Raw genomic sequence first — 8155 nt, forward strand, 5'->3', positions numbered from 1 at the left:
TCTTCTCTTCTCCAGGCCAAATATTTTCAGTTATTTCATACCATACATAACTAGATAGACAGACAGAGATACACACACACACACACACACACACACACACACACACACACACACACATAGATACTATGACCTGGCTATCTAGAGAGAGAGAGAGCCAGATTATAGTATTTTATAGTTCCTATCTGTTAAAAAGCAAAGCAAAACAAAACAAAACATAGCATAAGACTTGAACACTTACCTGGTGAGATAAATAAGGGGAATTCAGCTGAGCTAGTCAGTGTTAGAGGCCCAGAGACAAGACAGGCTACTGAGGAACTCAGTATTTGGACTTGGTCATAGGGGTGGGCAGGGATAGAAAGCAAGAAAGTAGATGGTGAATACATGGAAAGGGAGGGCAGAGTCCCATGAGATACAGGAGTCTTAATTTGCCCAGAGGGATTCCTGGGACTAGTATAGAGTCTTTAAGAGGCTCAGAGGGTGGGAAGAATTAAAAAGCCAGAGTGGTAAAAGGCCAAGTCTTTGGTGGAACACTGCAAGGATCTCTCTGACTCTTTCCTGTTCCACATTTTAACCAACAATCTGGAAGAAGACAAAAATCTGATACTTTATCAGATTTGTTGATGACAAAAAGCTGCAGTGTCAAAAGCAGAATCCACAAATTCTTGACAGGCTAGAACAGTATGACAAATTTCATAAGATGGAAGTTTGTTTTGTTTTTTTCTTTTTGGACCGGTCCTGTGATTTCGTCATCATAGGAAACTCCCAGTGGGGAACCTCCCTCTAGCAATGCAGGTTGACAACTACTTTGAAACTTACAGCTTTAAAGAGTGGCCTAGGAAACTGCCCATAAGTAATCAAACGAAAGATAATAGGCCGTTAATGCACTGTTGGTGGAACTGTGAATTGGTCCAGCCAGTCTGGAAAGCAAATTGGAATTATGCAAAGAAAGTGACTAATATGTCCATATCCTTTGATCCAGATGACCCAATACTAGGAATATACTCCAAGGAGATCCATGAGAAAGAGATACATGATAGTGTCAGGTCCTGTGCTAGGAATACAATTACAATCATGCAACACAGTTTCTGCAGTGTTACTCTCAAGAGGCTTACATTCTAATGAGAGAAGGAGAGATAGAACATAAAAGGAATAAAGGTGAGCTAAACAGTGGGAGTAAGGGGGAAAAGGAAGAAGGGGGAGCAGGAAGAAGGTGGTTGGTGAGAAAGGGAAGTATTCCAAGGAACAGAATTGTGAATGAAATGGATCATATGGGGATCATAGTTTGGGTTCCTCCTGAAATAGTGGCCTAAGCAGCCAACCATGATTCAGTTGAGCAGGGTCTCAAGTGAAGCTTTCTCCAGGGTGGCAAGGTGAGGAGGATGTAATGAAAAGAAGTCTGGAGAGTCCAGTCTAATAAAAGAAAGATCCCATACAAACCAGCATATTGATAGTAGCATATTTTGTAATAGCAAAGAACTGGGAACAAAGTAGATGACCATGGCTAAATGAGTTGTGTTATATGAATGTTATGGAAGATTACTGAGTGGTAATAAATGGGAAATATGAGGAGTACAAAGAAGCATAAGAAATTAATATGAGCTGGTGCAAAGTAAAGCAAACAGAACCAGAGAAACAATGATACATAAATGGAAATAACAACAAAACAAAACTGAATGATGTGAAATTATAGTTATCAAGCTTGGCCCCAAAGCAGAGGTAAGAGAAAATACCTCCTCCCCCCACCCCCACCCTCACCCCCCACCCCCGGCTTCTTTGCAGAGATGAGGGTCTATGGTGGTGCAACACTGCATTGTATTGTCAGAATTTTCCAATGTGTTGATCAGTTTTGCTGAACTACTTTTTCCTCTTTTTTATTCTTCCTTATAAAGGGGTGGCACTCTGGATTGATGATAGTAGGGAGATGCTGGTGATATAAAAATGAAAGCTATCAATAACATTTTTAAAATATATATCGGAATGGTTTCATCAGTTTCAAGTTCGGTATGAGTCAGCAATGTGACACACCAGCCAAAAAGGTTAATAAGGTTTTAGGTTGCGTTAATAGAAGCATAGTGTCCAGAACAAGGGAAGCGATTGTCCCACTGTCGTCTGACCTGGTTAGACACCATCTGGAATATTGTGTTCGCTTTAAAGCACTGCATTTTAGACAGGATACTGACAAACTGGAGTCCATCCAGAGGGTGGCAACCACCATGGTGAGAAGGCTAGATACAGTGCCATATAAGGTCTGGTTGAAGGAACTGGAGATGTATAGCCTAGAAAGGAGGAAAAAAAACCCAGGAAGAAACCTCATAGCGGTCCTCTAGTATTTAAGGGCTGCCTTGTGGAAGAGAGATGACACTTTCTCTGCTTGGCCCCTGAGGACAGAATGAAAAGCAGCAGGAGGGATTTGTAGGAAAGGTAGAAAGAAAAACTTCCAAAGGATTGAGTAAGAGATAGAGACTGGACCTGTGATTTCACTGATATAGAGGGTTCCCAAATGAACAAATTCTCTCTACCAATGTGAATCAGTACCTCTACAACCTATAGTCTTAGAGACCAAGTTGCCCAGAGCAATGAGAGGTTAAGTGACTTCCCCAGACACAAAGATGTGTTAGAGCTAGATTCCTGTTTTATTCACTTACCTGGAGGTATTCTTACCTGATAAAGGTATCAGAACAAAAGTATGTTAAAACTGAAGGAGGACCTGAGTTCAAATCCGGCCTCAGACACTTGACACTTACTAGCTGTATGACCCTGGGCAAATCACTTAACCCTCATTGCCCCGAAAAAAACAAAAACAAAAATAAAATAAAAACAAAAACAAACAAACAAAACTGAAGCCAGGAAGTCCTGGGTTTGAAGTCCCCCTTTCATACTTACTAGCTACATACATATGTATGCATATGTATTTACTGTCATAAATTTACTAGCATAAATACTAGCTGTATGACCCTGAATAAGTCATTTAGCTACTCTAAACTTCAGTTTTCTCATCTGTATTTGGCACCTTATCTGGGCTGGGTCCCTGAAGTGTGGCTGATATTTCTCCCCTGAGGATTCTAGGGAGCCCTGAGGAACTGAGGGGGAGGATGTTATTTTAATCCTATAGCCTACCCTTCCCACAATCACTGGTGTGCTTCCTCTTATTGATTTTCAGTTGATATCAATTAATCAGTCAAACTTAATTAGCTTTAAGTAAAGGTTATTAACCAAGGTAATATAATAAAGAATAGTTACTATAAAACATCCCTCGAAAATCTGTGATGCACTTCCTCATAAGTACATATAGAGGGGGCAGCTAGGTGGCATAGTGGATAAAGCACCCGCCTGGGATTCAGGAGGACCTGAGTTCAAATCCAACCTCAGACACTTGACACTTACTAGTTGTGTGACCCTGGGCAAGTCACTTAATCCTCATTGCTCCCCACCAAAAAAGTACATATAGAGTCCAGGAGAACTGGGCTCCAGTTTAGAGCACCTATAGCGAAAGGTATAACTAATAATTCCTGGAAGTCCTTTTCTCTCCTTTGTTGTGTCCTTGTATTGTTCCCCATAAGTATAATTGTTGTTGTTTTCTGGATTCCTTGTAGAGTCTTGAAGCTGTGTTTCCTAGTTTCTCCTCATCTCCAAATGCAAATACTTCCACCAACTGAGATTGTCGCCAGTGATGATGTTAGAATACCATCAGGCAGTCCAAATCCTTTGAACCTCTGAAATCTCATGAAGAGAAGAGTCAGGGGCTTTTCTCCTTCCCCATCCCCCAAGTAATTCCCTCTCAGTGGCTTGGCTAGAACTGGTCTCTCTCCTTTAAGCTGCCAGATATTCAAATATCTGATTTCAGAGCTGGCTTGCTTTTTTATATACTTACCCACAGGGCTCCACTGAGCTTACATTAGTTTAATGTCATTGATTGATCGATCAACTGATTGAATAGAGGCTTTTTTATCTGATAAATGTATCAGAGCTAGAGCTAGTTATTTTAAGTAGAATGGGGTGGTTAATCAACTCAATTGACTTACCTATAGGTAAAATGGGAATAATAATAACACATAGTTTATAAGGCCGTTTTGGGGATCAACGAAGCAACATGCATTTATTAAGTGCCCACTATTTGCCAGACACTGTGTGTAAAGTGCTTTGCAAGTAGTTAAGTGCAACATAAACATGAGGTGATTCTGTTGTAGAATGGATTTCTGTTCACCTTGGGTTGAAGCAATCGCCTCTGATGTTACTGAAGAGGTTAGTTGGCATTTAAAGCCTTTCATAATCAGCCTGCAGGCTATTTTTCTGGGCTAATTACCCATTAGCCCAGCTAGGTGGCAAAGTGGGTAGGTGGAGTGATGGGCCTAAAGTCAGGAAGTCTTCCCTTCCTGAGTTCAAATCTGGTCTCAGACATTTCCTAGCCATGTGACACAAGGAAAGTACTTAACCCAGTTTTTCTCAGTTTCCTCATCTGTCAAATGATGTGGAGAAGGAAATGGCAATCTACTCCAGTATCTTTGCCAAGAAAACCCCAAATGAGGTCACAGAGAGTCAGACATGACTGAAAACGACTGAACAACAAAATTACTCATCATTTTCCCAAAGCACTCCAGATTCCTGCTTGGTTGACTCGCTGTTCCCAGTAAAAGGCATTCCACCTTTTGCCTCCATGCCCTTGCACAGGCTAATTCCAGTGCCTAAAATGCCATCCTTTCTTGTTTTGTACACTTGGAAGCCCTAGTTCCCTTCCAGACTGAGTTCAAGTACCACCTCCTTCCACTTATAAATACGCCTATGCTTACTTCCCTATGAATATATTATAATACTGTATATAACAGTTGTAAATTTCATTTCATTTTGTCAAATTATAAAAATAACATTTATAGAATGTAAGCTCCTTGAGGACTCATTTTCGTATTTATATCCCTAGCAGAATTCCCCGTCCACGTAGCGGGTGCTTAATAAATGCTAGGTGATTGACTGATTGATGCAAGGAAGGTCACAAAGGGTTAAAGACTAGAGCCCTTCCAGGCGTGGAGGGTTTGCTGGAATGTTCCACTTGCCCAAGGTGGGGGAAGAACTGCCCAGGAGGCAGCTCATGTTTAACGCAAGATCCCCAACAGAGCCTGGCAGAGGTCAAGTACGGACCGTGAACGGAATCATATGGGCATCTTAGACCAGAAGAAGCCCCGAAGAGAAGCTGTTCACCTTCAGTCTGAGAATGAGTCTCCCCTGTACCCACCCTCCGTGGTTTTTTGGAGCCGCCCTAGCGCCGCCTGGCGGCGGAGCGGAGGGTGTCACGTGGCTTGCCCCACTCTGGCCTGCGGGTTCCTCAGGTGGGCTAGGCCGGGCCCAGCCCGGCCCGAAACTCTGCTGAGACTCAGGTAAGGAGGAGGGACCTGGGATAGGTGAGGGGAAAAAGAGTAGGGGGATCCTTCCTCTTCAAGTCCAAACCACCCACCTTGGGCCGGATAAGGAGTCAGCGCCCCAGATTCGAATTCCACTTGTGGGGCAGGGTGGGGGTGGGGGCCTAGTGTCCTCAGTTTCCTCCTTTGTCAAAGGAGGGTGTTGGACTCGATGACCACTAAGGCCCATTCCAGTCTTGAGTCTAATATCCAATGACTGCTCCCTCCCAATACTTCTAACTCTCTAACTGCTTTAATTTTTAAAAATATATTTATTTTTATTCTGAATTTAACATCAAGTAAATGACACTTCTGTATCCCTAGTAGAACAAGAGTGGAAAAAATAGGATTGTGCATGACATTGCAGAGGTCCATTTTGTACAGCTGGCTTTTCTTTTTTAAGGATGGAATAAGTTCAGCTTGTAATTTTCGTTTTGGGTTTTTTGTTTGTTTGTTTGTTTTGGTGAGGCATTTGGGGTTAAGTGACTTGCCCAGGGTCACACAGCCAGGAAGTGTCAAGTGCCTGAGACCGGATTTGAACTCAGGTGCTCCTGAATCCAGGACAGGTGCTTTATCCTCTGCGCCACCTAGCTGCCCCCAGCTTGTAACTTTCAAATCTGTCCTGCTTGTCTGTGCTCCTTTTTGGCCTGCCTTCTGTTCTCTTCTCAGCATTTGTAAGACGGGAGGTGCAGCGGATGCCTCAGCTGGAGGCATACTTCCTAGCTGGGCAAATCACTTAACCTCTCTCTGTCTCAGTTTCTTTATCTGTAAGATGCAGATAATCGTGCTTCCTATTTCATGGAATTGTTGTGACACTCAGGGCTATACAATACTAGCAATTGTTGTTGTTTTAAAAAGATGCCTCAGAGATCCTCTGTTTTCTTTTTTGCTGCCCAATCCCTATCCTCCCTCTCCTTTTATGTAACTATTTCTTAAGTTTTATCAGTGATTTCTGTTTCTACTGAACAGTCATTTCCTGATATACCACAAACAAAGAGAAAAAACAGCCTCTTATCTGCCATTTTCTACCTCTAGTAATCTGCCCTGGATCTTCACCCTTTCTCTTTCTTTGTCTGTCTCAACCTCCCTCTCTTCCCCATTCTCTCCCTCTTCCTCCCTCCCTCTTTCCCTCTCCTCTCTCTCTGTCTTCCTTCCCCCCTTTTACTCTCTCCCCTCCCCCTCTGTCTCCCTCCTACCTTCCCTCATATCCTCTCTCTGTTTCTGTTTCTCTCCCTCCCTTCCTTGTTTCTATCTCCCTCCTTCCCTCACTTGTTCTGTCTCTCTCCCCTCCCTCTTTCTTTTAGTGATTTCATTGGCTCCTCTGGATTGTGATCCAGATGATGCCCAGATCTCCCATCCTGACTTCTCCTAAGCTCGAGTTCTTCATTTCAGAGGATCATAAGATTTAAAATTGGAAGGAACCTTAAAGATCATTTAATCCAATTTCTTCATTTTCCCTTGACTGTCTCACCTACTCCCAGGGGATTATTTTTTATTTTGTTATTAAAAAAAAATTGTGTGTGTGTGTGGGGGGGCAATTGGGGTTAAGTGACTTAACCAGGGTCACACAGCTAGTAAGTGTCAAGTGTCTGAGACTGATTTGAACTCAGGTCCTCCTGACTCCAAGGCAGGTGCTATATCCAGGGGATTCTTTTTTCAAAGATAGTTGATTCCTAAACCTATCATTCTTCCAGCATCCTTTCCCTGAATTCCAGTTCTTTATTTCTGGCACTTCAGACTCTGCACGTGAAAAACCGATGGAAGTGACCTGAAAGTTCATCTGTTTCAGCCCTCTTTTCAAGGGATGAAACCAGCTGATGGGTGAACACTTAGTTTCCTGTGGAGTTTTTTTTTCCTACCACAAAAAAGTGCTGCCATTAATATATTTAGTCACTTTTTTGCATAATTAAAATTTTTCTCCTAGAATGATTGAAACAATTCAGTTCTGCCAACAGTATATTATTGTGTCAGTCTTCCTGCAGCCCTTCCAACATTATTTCTGTCTTTTTGTCTTCTTTGCCAATTTGCTGAGGTGAAACCTTAGAGTTATTTTGAATTGCATTTCTCTTATTATCTTATTAGTTGGGGCATTCTTTCATATGGTTATTAATTATTTGTACCCCTTTTGAGAATTATTCAGAGTCCCCAGCTTCCTATCTTTTGGAGAATGGCTCTTTATTGGTGTTCATTTTTTACTTATTATGCCTTTATCAGAGTTATTTGATGCAAAGATTACCCCACCTCCAACCAGGTAAACAAAATTGTTTTAGCTGAGAAACAAAACAGGAATCAGGGTCCAGTGGAGCCCGGGATATGTCCACGATAAGGATTTAGGCTGGGTCCTGGGTCAGCAACCAGGCAGGTAGCCAGAGTTTCAGAAGTAGGCATGGATCAAAGGTCAGAATGAAGCCGTGAGTCAGAAAGCATCAGGCAGATGAGAACTACGGGTTCACAGGGAGGGTGAGCTAGATCTTGAGCAAGTTATTTCACTCTGTCTGTTTGCTCAGCTCTAAAATGAGAAAGTGGGACTGGATAATCTCTAAGGTTTCTTCCACCCCTAGTCTAAGGCTAATGTTCTGGACAGGATTTCAAGAAAAGAAAAATCGATAAGGCAAAGAGAACAGATGCAGGCCCCAGGAGCAAGAAGAGCTCATTCAATCTGTGGTAAACCCATTTGAGTCAGGAAGCCTCAAAAGCTGTTCTCTGCTGGGGCAGGAGGCTTAGGACTTGGTTAAGGGCTTGCAGGTAAATACATGCAGCCAGCT

Source organism: Dromiciops gliroides, chromosome 6 (genome assembly GCF_019393635.1).
Source record: "Dromiciops gliroides isolate mDroGli1 chromosome 6, mDroGli1.pri, whole genome shotgun sequence".
NCBI lineage: Eukaryota > Metazoa > Chordata > Mammalia > Microbiotheria > Microbiotheriidae > Dromiciops > Dromiciops gliroides.